This window comes from Anabrus simplex, chromosome 1, assembly GCF_040414725.1.
Source record: "Anabrus simplex isolate iqAnaSimp1 chromosome 1, ASM4041472v1, whole genome shotgun sequence".
Lineage (NCBI taxonomy): Eukaryota > Metazoa > Arthropoda > Insecta > Orthoptera > Tettigoniidae > Anabrus > Anabrus simplex.
In genome coordinates, this window is record NC_090265.1 from 1,544,996,452 (window position 1) to 1,545,011,291 (window position 14,840).

At 42.2% G+C, this 14,840-nt stretch overlaps 1 protein-coding gene across 1 annotated transcript in view; it reads right to left on the reverse strand.

Moving 5' to 3' along the window:
• The window catches only part of Drip (aquaporin homolog protein drip), a 483,076-nt gene that overhangs the window by 418,990 nt on the left and 49,246 nt on the right, over positions 1-14,840 (reverse strand). The gene's annotated exons all lie outside the window — the stretch shown is intronic.

Sequence of the window (14,840 nt, forward strand, 5' to 3'; positions counted from 1 at the left end):
CATGAACCACACAGGCCAATTTATGGCGGAACACTGCTGTACTGTACCGTGTCTACACCATTTTGCCGTAAAATACTCCATCTTGATGTATGAGTTAATGAAATTGTATTCATTGACGATAAAACGTTCAATTCTTTGAAATTAATATTATGTGCACTCTTCTGATATCCTATTCTTATAAGCATACAACTTGCCGATAAATCACTTTATGCGACACCGTAGCAAAACTCATAAGGTCCAGTTCCGGTACATATGAGACAGAAAATTTACAACAATCAGAAAATGTCCAGTTTTGCAATGAAATTAGAACAAGCAAAGCAAGTAAACGTATAGTTTTACGGGAGTATTGACATCGTGATCACAGTCAAGAGACTTTCAGTTCTACGTAGATTCCGAACCACAGGCACGTGACGTCTCATATTAAGAATCCATAATAAGTTATATTGGTTGGGATTCGAATGTTGCTACCTTGCTGAGAGCTAAGTGACAACTCCACTATCACGCCTCTAGCATTGGAACAAAATCACTAAACAAAAGTGAATGAAGCAGCCAGTCATTTACACTCGTGAACACACTCCAACTGCTAAGATCTAGATTTGCCTTAAATGTACTTTCTCTGACGACTAGTAACAGTGCAAGAATTTTTGTTGGTTCGGTTGGCTCAAGCCTTCTCCATCCAATACCAAAGCCGCAAAAAGGAGAAAATCGTACAGACTTTAGTCTATCCTCATCATGCTCCTTTACCTTGCACGGCCTATGCCTTAATTATATAATAAGAAATGGAAAATAGTAAATATAAAAGGCGGGTGTCGTTAGTGCCTACAGTGGCAGAGCACATGAATTCGCCTTTTATTGCCCTAAATTGCGTCATAATGAAGTTAGTTACATTGATTTTCAAATACTTAAATAAAATGTGTTCCCGGTCTAGAAAACCAAGAATAACGGCCGAGAGGATTCGTCGTGCTGACCACATGACACCTCGCAATCTGCAGGCCTTCGGGCTGAGCAGCGGTCGCTTGGTAGGCCAAGGCCCTTCAAGGGCTGTAGTGCCATGGGGTTTGGGGGGGGTAAATAAAATGTGTTGTTGGTGTTGTTTTTGTTGTTGTCTGGGTTATCATTCTCTAGACTGGATTTATGGATCTGTCCCTGTATTGTGCTAGTTCTTTAATTTCTACGTAATTACTATATCCGATATCTGCTCTAATCTGTTTCTCAAATTTATGCGTTGGCCTCCCACACTGCCATTCTTACCTGGCACACTTCCCCCGCCCCCTAAAACAAAAAGAACAGAAAACACTTGCATGTCGCCCGACTCGTTGGCTGAACGGTCAGCGTACTGGCCTTCGGTTCAGAGGGTCCCGAGTTCGATTCCCGGCCGGGTCGGGGATTTTAACCTTAATTGGTTAATTCCAACGGCACGGGAGCTGGGTGTATGTGTTGTCTTCATCATCATTTCATCCTCATCACGACGCGCAGGTCGCCTACGGGCCTCAAATAGAAAGACCTGCACCTGGCGAGCCGAACCCGTCCTGGGATATCCCGGCACTAAAAGCCATACGACATTTCATTTTTACCTGCATGTCTCAAGAAATGTCCTATCAGTCTACATCTTATGATCAAATTTATCCAAATCCTCCTCCCCTCACAAAACCTAGTCAGTATCTCTTCCTTCGTTATCCAGTATACCCCTATCACTTTCAGCATTCTTCTGTAACACAACATTTAATACAGCAGGTACTGAAGAGGAATATTCCTATATCTACTTTTATTTAATATGTACATGCTTTGGTCTCGCTCTACCATTCATATCATAAAGTGAGTCTATGTGAGTTTCATCCCAACGTAAATTTTAGGATAAAACCAAACTCGTGTCCTCGTCACGAAATAGTGCAACTCTTTCCAGGCACACCCCAAATGGAAGTAAGCTGCATGTACCAGTTTAAGTAAATACCAATTCTCTTGCCGTTCTTAAACGTCTGACAATACCAGGAATCGAACCCAGGTCTCCGAGGACGGCAGCTAAGAGCACTAATCGTTACGCTACGGATGCGGACAGTGTTAGGATGAATGTATCGGAATTGGGTTCTATTCAAATTTCGTCATATTATTTTAAGAGATGTGTGCAAATAATATTTTCAACGTTGCTGTAAACATGTTTTGGGATGAATTTACTATAAAATGAAATTAACTTTTGTAATATATATTCTGGTCCGCCTCTGTGGTGTAGTGGTTAGCGTGATTAGCTGCCACTCCCGGAGGTCCGGGTTCGATTCCCGGCTCTGCCACGAAAATTTGAAAAGTGGTACGAGGGCTGGAACGGGGTCCACTCAGCCTCGGGAGGTCAACTGAGTAGAGGTGGGTTCGATTCCCACCTCAGCCATCCTCGAAGTGGTTTTCCGTGGTTTCCCACTTCTCCTCCAGGCGAATGCCGGGATGGTACCTAACTTAAGGCCACGGCCGCTTCCTTCCCTCTTCCTTGTCTATCCCTTCCAATCTTCCCATCCCTCCACAAGGCCCCTGTTCAGCATAGCAGGTGAGGCCGCCTGGGAGAGGTACTGGTCATTCTCCCCAGTTGTATCCCCCGACCAAGAGTCTGAAGCTCCAGGACACTGCCCTTGAGGCGGTAGAGGTGGGATCCCTCGCTGAGTCCGAGGGAAAAGCCGAACCTGGAGGGTAAACAGATGATGATGATGAATATATATTCTGACTCAACAATATGAAAATTAGTTGATCGTTCGTTCCACTTATGTTAAAAATGTAGTACTCGATCTACATTATTCAGATGGACATAACTTGGAAAACACAATTCTACGAACTATGCTATGAAGACCCCAACAATAGTTAAAGATTTTTAAAACTGGGAAGTGGCTGGTCTGACGATAAGTGCCAGAGGGACTATGCCTAACAAAACTCTGAACTTCTTGAGGAAGATGAGAATACCTGAAGCCATGGCCGAGGCTATATCAGAATCGGGCGCAGTAAGGTAGACAGAGTATTTCAGAGAATAATAATGTTATTTGTTTTACGTCCCACTAACTACTCTTTTACGGTTTTCGGAGACGCCGAGGTGCCGGAATTTGGTCCTGCAGGAGTTCTTTTACGTGCCAGTAAATCTACCGACACGAGGCTGACGTATTTGAGCACCTTCAAATACCACCGGACTCAGCCAGGATCGAACCCGCCAAGTTGGGGTCAGAAGGCCAGCGCCTTAACCGTCTGAGCCACTCAGCCCGGCACTTTCAGAGAACAGAGTGTAAGTTAATACGGTGTGTCCCAACTTAGCATATGATAGATCATACCCATGATGTCCGGCTCCATGGCTAAATGGTTAGCGTGCTGGCCTTTGGTCACAGGGGTTTCGGGTTCGATTCCCGGCAGGGTCAGGAATTTTAACCATAATTGGTTAATTCCGCTGGCACGGGGGATGGGTGTATGTGTCGTCTTCATCAACATTTCATCCTCATCACGACGCGCAGGTCGCCCACGGGAGTCAAATCAAAAGGCCTGCATCTGGCGAGCCGAACTAGTCCTCGGACACTCCCGACACTTAAAAGCCATACGCCATTTCATTTCATTTTTTTCATCATCATCTTATAGGTTTCATCAAGTCCTTAATCTGCAAGTTCCTGAAGTACGGCAGGTAAAGCAGTAAGGACATCTCCGGAGATCAGTAGAAAGTCAAGGCCAGCGGCTGACCAGTGTTGGTCTTGTCCCACAACCGGAGGTCACAGTGTCAAGTCTCGCTGGCTATGACGAACGTGAAGTGGCTGTTAACGACATCATTATAATAACCTACAAACAAAATAGCTTTTTTCTAGTCTTCATTAACAGCAGGCGTTGTTTGCACGTTAAGTTCTTACGTCTCTGCTTTCACACACACACCCGACCGTTGTACCGTAAACTGTAAAAGACCTGCCAAGATGAAATTATTACATGTCGGTAGGTTGATTTCGCATTCCATGCACGTCTGTGATTGAAGACAAGACATGTGGGGTACGGGGTCAGGTTCAAGGTAGCGCTCTGGTCATTCACTCTGATGTGCTTGGAGAAGAAGTTTAATTCTTTATAAAGATCTCTTACTTATTGCGTAATGATTATGAATGATCTGCGAGTCCTTATAAGCGAATAAGTGTTCCCAAACACGTGGGAAGTAACCGGAAGGTGAATAGTACAACCCAAAACAACATGAAAGTCCCAATGAACATATGCCCTACGGTCGATCGTTTACGAGTTAAAGACTTACAAACTTTTTATGGGAAGAATTAGTAATAGCCTTACCTGGTACATCCCCATGTCGAGCAGGGATACTGTATTCTAACCCACACGAAGTCTTCAAAATGTCCCCCATACGTCTGAACACGCAACCTCATTGATTGTCGGACACATTTGAACTCCTCGGGCATCGATGGCAACCTTGTTTCACACGCTGCCGAAGTACTGCAATGTCCGCAACGCCGTTCATGACTCGAGGCTTAAATCCTAAATAAGAATTCTCCCCATATTCTAGATAATAACTGAAACAAGATTAGCTCGTAAACTATCGGCCGTAGGGCATTGATCATAGAGACTTCGTGTGGTATTTGGGGGTATGCTATCCACCCTTGGATTACTTCTTAAATGTTTGGAAACACCCCCTGTATTATGCATTACTAAGCGATATTATGGTGTGTTTTATACTTGATGTATACATATTTTTTACAAGCGCTTTATGTCGAAGCGACACAGATAGGTCTTATGGTGACGATGGAAAAGGAAAGGGCTAAGAGTGAGAAGGAAGCAGTCATGGCATTAACTAAGGTACAATCCCCAGCCTGGTGTGACAATGTGAAACCACGGAAAACCATCTTCATGGCTGCCGACAGTGGAGTTCGAACCCATTATCTCCCGAGTGCAACCTCACAGTTTCGCGCCCTTAACCGCACGGCCAACTCACTCGATACTTGACGTATAGCCCTGATGACTGGTGACTACAAAGGGGTATTATATAGTAATAAGTTATAACGAGAGCACCAGTATTTAACTAGAGACAATCTGTGCTCGAGTTGAATTCATTTTGATTGTTTACTATTTACCTACAAAAAATAGTAAGTAATAATAATAAAAGTAAAAGCAAAGTCATCTCCGTACAGGCCATGAAGGCCCTTGGAGGAGTGGAAGGTAAAGGCTTCCACTATTCGTAACCTCGGCACTTGATGGGGTAGAGTGGTTAGCTATACGCTCGGCCACCTTTGCCCCCCCCCCACGGAAATAACCTGGTACTCGTTTATGATGTAGGCTGAATGAACCTCAGGGCCATTTTAACTGTCAGTAGTTAATTCCTCTGGCTCGGGGTCTGGGTGCTGGTGCCATCTTCAACGTTAGAATTCATCTTAGATAGGGCCCCAACGTCATAGACGCGCAGGTCGCCTGCATGTCGTCAACGCGTTAGACCTGCACAAGGCCTCTGCGTGTGGGCTTTCTGGGTCGTTTGAGATGCTTCTTCAATACGTAAAAGCTCAATTACCTGTAAAACTATTTAGAATTACGAAAAAAATTAATTTGCTTTTCCTTTGTAACTCTACTAGTTTTCCTTTGCTTATAACGCATACTTTATCCGATAAAAGCTAAATTATCAGGTGACATTTTAATCATATTAATAAAGAAGCATACATACAGGATGGAGAAATATAGCTCCTATAAAACCTACAAAAATGTACTCGTAAAATTGAAGTAGTTTCTTCGTAGAAAACTGAATTCTATATGGATATGATGAGCTCGAATTTTAAAAGCTTTAACAGTTACGGCAATGTGGTCCGGGAATACAATACGTACATGTCAGATCCTTGAGGCGAGACTTTCCTAGTGATGAGGATAGGAATACACCTACAGTAGGTATGTTTGTCGTGCAATTCATACTAAATGGCGCGCTAAAAGTACCGTACATTAGGTCTTGGTATTTCGATCCAAAATTTAGTCCATATCTACCGAGCTAAGCTTATGACAGCGGATTACTCAATAACACAGCTTATTTTATCAGTCCAAGAGGAAGATGTTACTTAACAAACCGAAGGAGCGTTCATCTTTTTTCCATATGTTGCATATGGTGTAATGACCAAAGATGATTCTTACACTAGTGAGGAAGGTGGCGAAGCCGTCCAAAATGAACAGTATAAAGTAATAATTGAAAGAAGCGTGTGCACCTGTATCCAACAATGCAAACTGGACATTCCAAACCAGACCATACTTACAGGATAGGCGCTGGTTTGGCTGAGGAAATACTCATCTATCCATCTTTGCTCCCACACAGAGTTATAACCACCACCATTGAGACAGAACTTAAGCTACAGAAGAGAGAGAGCTTTCGCTATCATCCGCAACCTCTGGTATCTCCAATCGTGAGAAAAACGACTATTAGAGACGGGTCTCCTGCGGTGACGGAGAAGAACATGTTACCGGGAAGGTACAGCACCTTCTCTCATATATCAAACTCCAAGAGGAGTTCATTCAGAGATCAAAACTCCATCTGCCTCTGGAAGCATGATCTATGACACTACAGTACTGTGCAGTACGTGGAGTGATTAATGCTAAGAAGTCTTTTACTTTCTGTATTTCCATGAGCATAACAGTACTTTAAATGTTTTGAAATACAGTAGAATTCCATTAGTCCGGCATCCAACAGTCCGGAACGCCCGATGGTCCGGCACCATTCCAGGATTTTTTAAATGTTATTATCTCTTAATAATGATCTCTCGTGAATTTCATGCATTATTTGTCGAAACCAATCGAAGTGTATTTTTATTATTTCGAAGTTAATAGTGCAAACGTATCTGATACAATCCATTTGTTATGCATTGACTTACTTAAATATCTCTATCTCTGGAAATATTCAGCCTAGAAGGGTGTGTGCTATACTGAGTCCTGGAAGGCCAACCATGTGATAAAAACATATTTCAAAAATTGAATATATGGGCCACGTTCAAAAACGGATGAGTACATGCCTTCAAAAACTGAAGCGTAGAGAAGGAAAAGAGAAAGAGGAGTGTGTTGTTAAACTAATGATTCTGCTGATCAATATTTTACTGCAAAACGCCGTGTTACAACTGTTTTCGCTGTACGCCTTAACCTATATCATAGTAAGAGGTACCGCCCGATAGTCCGGCATTTTCGGTAATCCGGCACCGGGCTGGTCCCGAACGTGCCGGACTATCGGACTTCTACTGTAATATTTTGTATAGTATATATTTCACATATACTGACTTCCTCTGCAAATCAGTCACAGAGGTTTGACCTCTGGACCCTGAGCCCTGAAGATGGTTTCCGGTGGTTTCCCATTTTTACACCAGGCAAATGCTGGGGCTGTACCTTAATTAAGGCCACGGCCGTTTCCTTTCCACTCCTGTTCCATCGTCGTCATAAGACCTAGGCCCTATCTGTGTCGGTGCGACGTAAAGCAAATAGCAACAAAAAAGAAACTTGCAAGTTGGCACTATGTAATCATGATTTGCGAGGTTATACGTACCGATACTGCCGTGTTGTGAAAATCACTAGTGTTACACTTGCAGGAGTAAGTAAAGCATATTTTATTTTTGTGTGGAATTGGAAATCTGTATCGGTAGTACCAGGTAAGTAGAATCGTAGCAAGTTCGAATAATTAATTTAATAACGTAGTTGGTGTTAAGTGACGAACGCAGCATTCTATTAATACGGTCTTTTTTTGTCCATTTCGTATGTATAGAATTCAAATAGGATGTATAAGAAGCAAGAAACATCTGCAAGAAATACTCCTAAAAGGAAAGAAACGTTACTTCCCTATAAAGATCAGTTCAGTTGAAATGAAAGGATATTTCGTTGTCAACCTAACCTAACTTAACCTCGTCTTGTCATGACTTTGGTATGGTTTGCAGACTTACCCTTTGTGTGTTCTAAATGAATTTTGGCATATTTGTATGTAATATATTTGCTTGTATTATTACAACGTGGTTTCACTTCAGTCCCACAAGTAATAGCAAATTTCAAGAAGGGAGCTGAATTATTTATACAAGGCAAACAGTGAAGAATACGGTTATAGTAATGCGTGTATCAAAATACAGAAGTATGTAACAGTATATTGAGTGAGGATGGTGGAGAGAGAGTTTTATTTCCCTCATTCTTCACTGAGCTTGAAGACCGACTTAATTATAAGATAAGGTAAGGTAAGGTAAGGGTGTATTCTGCCCGAAGGCAGGTCCGAACCTCCGCAGAGGTTTGCCTGAGCAGGAGTTTACGTACGGTAGAATGGCCAGTTCCTTTCCGCTCCTCCGTTCCCTTACCCACCACCAACAGCGCGTGGCAACCCATCCAAATCTTGACCACGCCCAATGTTGCTTAACTTCGGAGATCTCGTGGGATCCGGTGTTTCAACACGGCTACGGCCGTTAGCGACTTAATTACGAATATCTTAATTGCTCATTTACATGGTTAAGGGAACGTCCATTATTGATAATTATATTGAAGTTAGTTTGTTGATGGTTATGTCTCGTGATTTCAATATGCAACTAGTCAAGTTGGCAATATTGATGAGACAATAATAAAAAAAAGAGAAGTGGGCGGCGATATTTGCTTTTTAGTGTATAGCCTTAAGTGCCGAGTACTATACATGCGGGTCAGCATTTCTCCAAAAATACCGTATTATCACATAGCAGTTTTCGCAGGCGCAACGACGATATCCCGTCTTCTCTTTTGATCTGACGACCGATACAGAATATCTCTGTTAAAGGACACGATTTACATGACTTCCCATCATTTACATAATGAAAAAGATACAATGTGTGCCACTGTTGAACTGTAGGGACAGCGTAGTGGCATCATCACTGGAGTTTCGTTGAGTCGGTCAATACATGTGGAATTTTCGAAATGGAATGTTACGTACCTGTGTTAGGATTACTTTCTGTGGCTATGATCACGATATGAAGAGTCACATTAACTACAGTACAAGCTCGGCCCAGAGCCTTGGCTGAATGGTCAGCGTCGAGGCCTTCGGTTTAGAGGGTCACGGGTTCTCTTCCCGACGGGATCGGGAATTTTAATCACGTCTAGTTAATTCTTCTGACTCGGGGACTGGTTGTTTGTATCTGTCCTAATACACTTCTCTTCTTCGTACGCGTACAACACACTACACTGCCAACCACCACAACAACACATAATAATGAATACATTCCTCCACATAGGGTTGGCTTCAAGCAGGGCATCTGAACGTAAAACAAGGTCAGATTCAAATTTGCGATACGGTTCGAACCCGAAATCCTACCCTTGTGTGGGAGAAGCTGTGGAACGAAACGACGACGACGACGACGAAGAAGAAGAAGACTGTCATGAGTGAAACTCTCTTCCGGCCCTAAAACCAGACGGGATCGAAGCTGAGACTTCTAGAACAGCTACTTGCTTCACTAAGGCGTGCGACTAGTGAGGTAATTTCAACAGAGAATGGTGACAATAATTTCCCTTTCTTGTCGATTGGCCAGTAGAGGATGTGGAAGGTAACGGGTAACCTCTCGCGTCAGAGAAGGGGACCACGAGGCCAACCGATCTTTGTTTACAACGGAACCTCGCTACTATACGAAATTTCTCAGTTACTCATCAAACAGCTGGCTGAATCAGCTAAGAGCCACCTGAATCAAATCATAGTCTTTATCAGGAATCTAACCACAGTTGTCACAGCTGGGAAGCTAATACCCCACCTGTAAAGCCAAGCGTCTCACCGTACGAAACCAGTTTGAAATATTCCATGGATCGTATGCTTATTACAGCCAAGAGGTTAATTAATTGTCTATTAATTGTCTATTACAAACACGCAGTTCAGAGTAAATTGAACTTCCTCCAAACAATTGAAAAGAGATTACATTTATCTTCCCTCTATAACCATGCATGCTAAAACATTATTTACTGGTCGATTTCGCCGTGCGGTTAGGGGCGCGCAGCTGTGAGCTTACATCCGGGAGATACTGGGTTCGACCCCAACTGTCGGCACCCCTGAAGGTGGTTTTCCGTGGTTTCCCATTTTTACACCAGGCAAATGCTGGGGCTGTACCTTAATTAAGGCCACTAGCAAAAAAAGCCATTATTTTCCTCTATAACCGTGCGTCTTAAGATATCTCCTGAGAGAGAACAGAAGTGATGTGATCTCGGGTTACAAAAACCTTCTGTGGCTACGATGAATATATGCTTCATCCCGAGATATACCAAAAATCGCCCATGAATATCTGAAGTAGCTCCTTAATCATCTTACAGGACTCATTTCTCGATTTAATTACAATATTCTACATAACACAGAAAACATAACAAACAAGCAAACAAACAAACCCATCTCTACACAAGTAATGAAGGCACTTGGAGGAGTAGAGGATAGATTTCCACTATCTCTAACCTCGGTACCAGGTGGTATAGATCTATGTTCGACCACCTTACTCTCATGAAGTGTCCTAATACTGATTTCTTTTGCAGACTCAGGGAACCCCAAGGTCATATGCTTTCCCAGAAGTGCAAGTCCCGCTTTTACATTTCTTGACTGCCTGACAGGAAATGGAACATCTTCGGGCAGAAACAATCAGGCCCTATCCGCAGTTATACGGACAGTATGCTATACAATTATCTTGAGAGAAGTGTCAATTAATCTAAACGAAGCTAATAGAGTGAACAACTAGCAAATATCAATAAGGTAAAAGTTTGATAGAAACGGGGATACTCAAATGTTAAGTTAAGCACAAGACTTACGTTTCCACTGGCTGGCACACAGCATAGCGAGGATAGGACGGCGACGCTCGACTGTATTCTGTTGTAGGACCACACAGACTGATCTGATGGTTGTGTTGAGTGTAGTGGGTGGGGAGATGCTCGCCTTCCAATAGCAAACAAGGAGCCAATTGACGTCGTTAGCCATTTAGTAGCGGGGGAGTAATTAATGTGTCGCCTGTGGGGTTGTTTACATAGCTAACAGCACCTCTAGTTAGGGCGTAGTAATTGCCAAGAGTGTCGTCGAGATCCAGTGGTTTGTATTGCTACATACTTCCAGCCCATTTGGCTCAACCTTGTACTGTTGAGAGGTATAGAGCAGAGTGATACAAGTCTCATGAAGATGATTGCGATGAGATGTAGGTTCGAGTCTCAGCTCTGTCTTCAAGGAAGTGATCACCGAGCGGGCTGGCCGTGAGGTTAGGCTCGCGTACCTGTGAGCTTACATTCTAGAGATGGTAGGTTCGAATTCCACCGTCGGTAGCCCTGAAGATGGTTTTTCTTAGGCCAATTTTCACACCAAGCACACCTTATTTAAGTCCACGGCCGCTATCTCTGCCATCCTTGCGTCGCCGAAAACCTTCGATGTGTTAGTGCGAAGTTAAACCACTAGCAAAGAGAAAAGTAGTTGATCCTGTTGTGATATCTGAGACAGGGTTCTATGTATCTGTCTTGTGGATATGATGGTGAATGGGATGGAAAGTCAGCTTGTACATTTCACCTAGAAGAAATGTCATCTCAGTTTCAAATAACGTGTGGATGGAGTGAAATTACCTCACGGGGATCGCTGTAAGTACACAGGTGTTAATATAAGGGAAGGTCTTCATTGGGTAATCACATAAACGAGGTTGTAAATCAAGGTTACAGATCACTTCATATGTTTATGGTAGTATTTAATGGTGGTAGTAAGGACGTAAAGGAGAGGGTGTATAAGTCACTGGTAAGACCCCAATTAGAGTTTGGTTCTAGTGTACGTGACCCACACCAGGATGATAGGAGAACTGGAAAAGATCCAAAGGAAAGAAGCACTATTTGTTCTGAGTGATTTCCGACAAAAGAGTAGTGTTAGGGAAATGCTGCAAACTTTGGGCTGGGAAGACTTGGGTGTAAGGAGACGAGACGTTTGGCAAAGTGGTATGTCTTGAGTGGAGCTTTTAAAGGTAGGAAAGATCATATTATACTGTAAATATCAAGATGGAATACAGAAGGGCAAATTGGGGCAAATGTTCATTTATAGGAAAGGAATTAGGAAATGGTAAAATTTATCACAGGAAATGTTTGATAAATTACCACGTAGTTTGATAAGAAAATAATTGTAAACAGTTGATAGGAAATCTGCGCCCCGGGCGCAAACCGTAATTGGAGATCAATGTTTATTTATTTATTTATTTATTTATTTATTTATTTATTTATTTATTTATTTATTTACAGATAGATAGATAGATAGATAGATAGATAGATAGATAGATAGATAGATAGATAGATAGATAGAAGATAGAAGATAGATAGATAGATAGATAGATAGATAGATAGATAGATAGATAGATAGATAGATAGATAGATAGATAGATAGATAGATAGATCGAAGACAACTGTGATGAGATTATTAGGTTCTTGTCTTCATGGACTGATGCTGTTGTGAGATTTAATACAGAGTGGTATCTGTCTTGTGAAGATAATGGTGATAATAATAGTCTATATGATTTTTTCACCCAGGATTTTTTTACAAGTTGCTTTACGTCACACCGACACAGGTAGGTCTTATGGCGACGATGTGACAGGAAAGGCCTAGGAGTGGGAAGGAAGCGGCCGAGGCCTTAATTAAGGTACAGCACCAACATTTACCTGTTGTGAAAGTGGGATACCACAGAAAACCATCTTCAGGGTTGCCGAGAGTGGGATTCGAACCCAATATCTCCCGAATACTGGATACTGGACGCATTTAAGCTACTGGCAGCTATCGAGATCAGTGTACCAGGAATTTCTAAGAAATAATTAAATTAAGAAGAAAGTAAACTTTTAGTTCTACGTGAGACTTGATATCGTTATCATAGTCATATGATCTATTTTTACGTGAAATGCGAACCATAAGGGCCTGAATATTTATTTCAAGAACCCGGTTTACAATAACTGGGATGGTCGGCTTCGTGGCTACTTGGTTAGCAGGTTGTCCTCTGGTCCAAGGGTCCCGGGGTTCGATTCCCACCTGGTTCGGGCATTTTAACCTTCATGTTTTAATTCATCTGGTTCGGGTGTTGCGTGTACTTGTGCCATCTTCAACATTAGATTTCATCCTAGGTAGAGACCTATCCTCACAGACTCGCAGGTCACCCATGGTAGTCAACTTAAAAGACCTCTAACAGGGCTCTTCTGAGGTCATACTGCATTATTATTCTTATTATTATTATTATTATTATTATTATTATTATTATTATTATTATTATCCAACTCATTGGCTGAATGGTCAGCTTTGAAGCCTTCGGTTCAGAGGGTCCCGGGTTCGATTTCTGGCCAGGTCGCAGATTTTAATCTCTTTTGATTAATTCTTCTGGCTCGGGGACTGGATGTTTGCGTTTGTCCCAACACTTTCCTCTTCATATTCAGACAACGCATTATATTATCAACCACCACAGGAACACGCAATAGTGATTACATCCCTCCATATAGGGTTGGCGTCAGGAAGGGCCTCCGACCGTAAAACAGAGCCACATTCACATGTGCGACACATCTCGCACCCAAGACCCATAAGTGTGGGAAGAGCGGTAGAAGATTATTATTATTATTATTATTATTATTATTATTATTATTATTATTATTATTATTATTATTATTATTATTATTATTATTATTATTGCTGGGATTAGGACTACAGCTACTGAGCGGAGTGGCCACGCGTGTTAACACGCTACGGCTATAGAGCCAAATCTCTTCATTGGGGAGTCGAGTGGGTTCGAACCAAAGGTGGTACAAATTCTACTTCAGGCTTGCTTGCCCCAAGCAACTCTGCAACAAGCAGAGCAGCTTAGCTTACAGGTCACTAAATGAAGAGTGCACGCGTACTGAACGTATAGCACAAGCAGGCCTGCCAAGTTTCGCGGGACGCCTTTGAACTGCCGGAGTGCTGCGTGCTGCTATGTGTTAGGGCAGCTACGTATTCCGTTCAGCACACTCACTTGTTCTTAGCGGTGCAAACAGCAGGAAAATAAAAAACTCACCTCTCACGGAAATCGGGAAGTGATTAAGGAATCGTGTTTTATAGTAGAAAAGAGAGCCCAACTCCAATACAGGAAAATGTTTTACGTGTTTATGAGCATGTATCAACATTAGTAGAAAGATATCAGATCCATACAATTTATCATGCACTAAATAAACGCGGTTGTTAACCAAGTATCTCAAATCCCTTATGGAATGTAGCAACACATATCGAAGGTAAGCGTTGTGTGTAGCGACGGAAAAGGATATTCCTGACGGAAATCATCAAGTGTTTCAGAATACACGTAACAGTGGAGGTTCCTTGATATGATCACGATGTCAAAAGTCACGTAAAATTACAATCTTTTGCTGATGCATTCACCAGTAAATTAACCATGAAGGACTGCATCCCACAAACAACTTCTACTTCACACCTGTGCGTGCTATAACACGCATGTTGGGAGGATTGACTGATAGAGAACAAAGATGTCGTGTTAGATAACAATCATTGTGGGCGATTTTCTAAAGCTATTTTGGTGTTACATCGAAATTCTCTCCGCTTATGTCTGCAAGTTTCAATGTCGGGTTATCAGCACATTTTAATGTCGGTATACGACCTCAAATCAAAGATCATTCTGCTGAATAAGTTGCCTGCGTCGAGCGCTGTAAGCTTGCTTGAAAATGTGTGATGTACTAGCTACGTAGAAATGAAAACTTTAGCGCAGGATAGGGTAGTATGGAGCGCTGCATCAAACTAATTTAGGGAATGAAGACCCAAACAACAAACACCACAACATTCCTAGTTAGCATTTACTGGCAGAGATAGAATGATGAAACGAAAATATTTATCTTCACCACGCGGATGATGTGAAACTATTACTTAGTAATGCGGTGCCATCTAG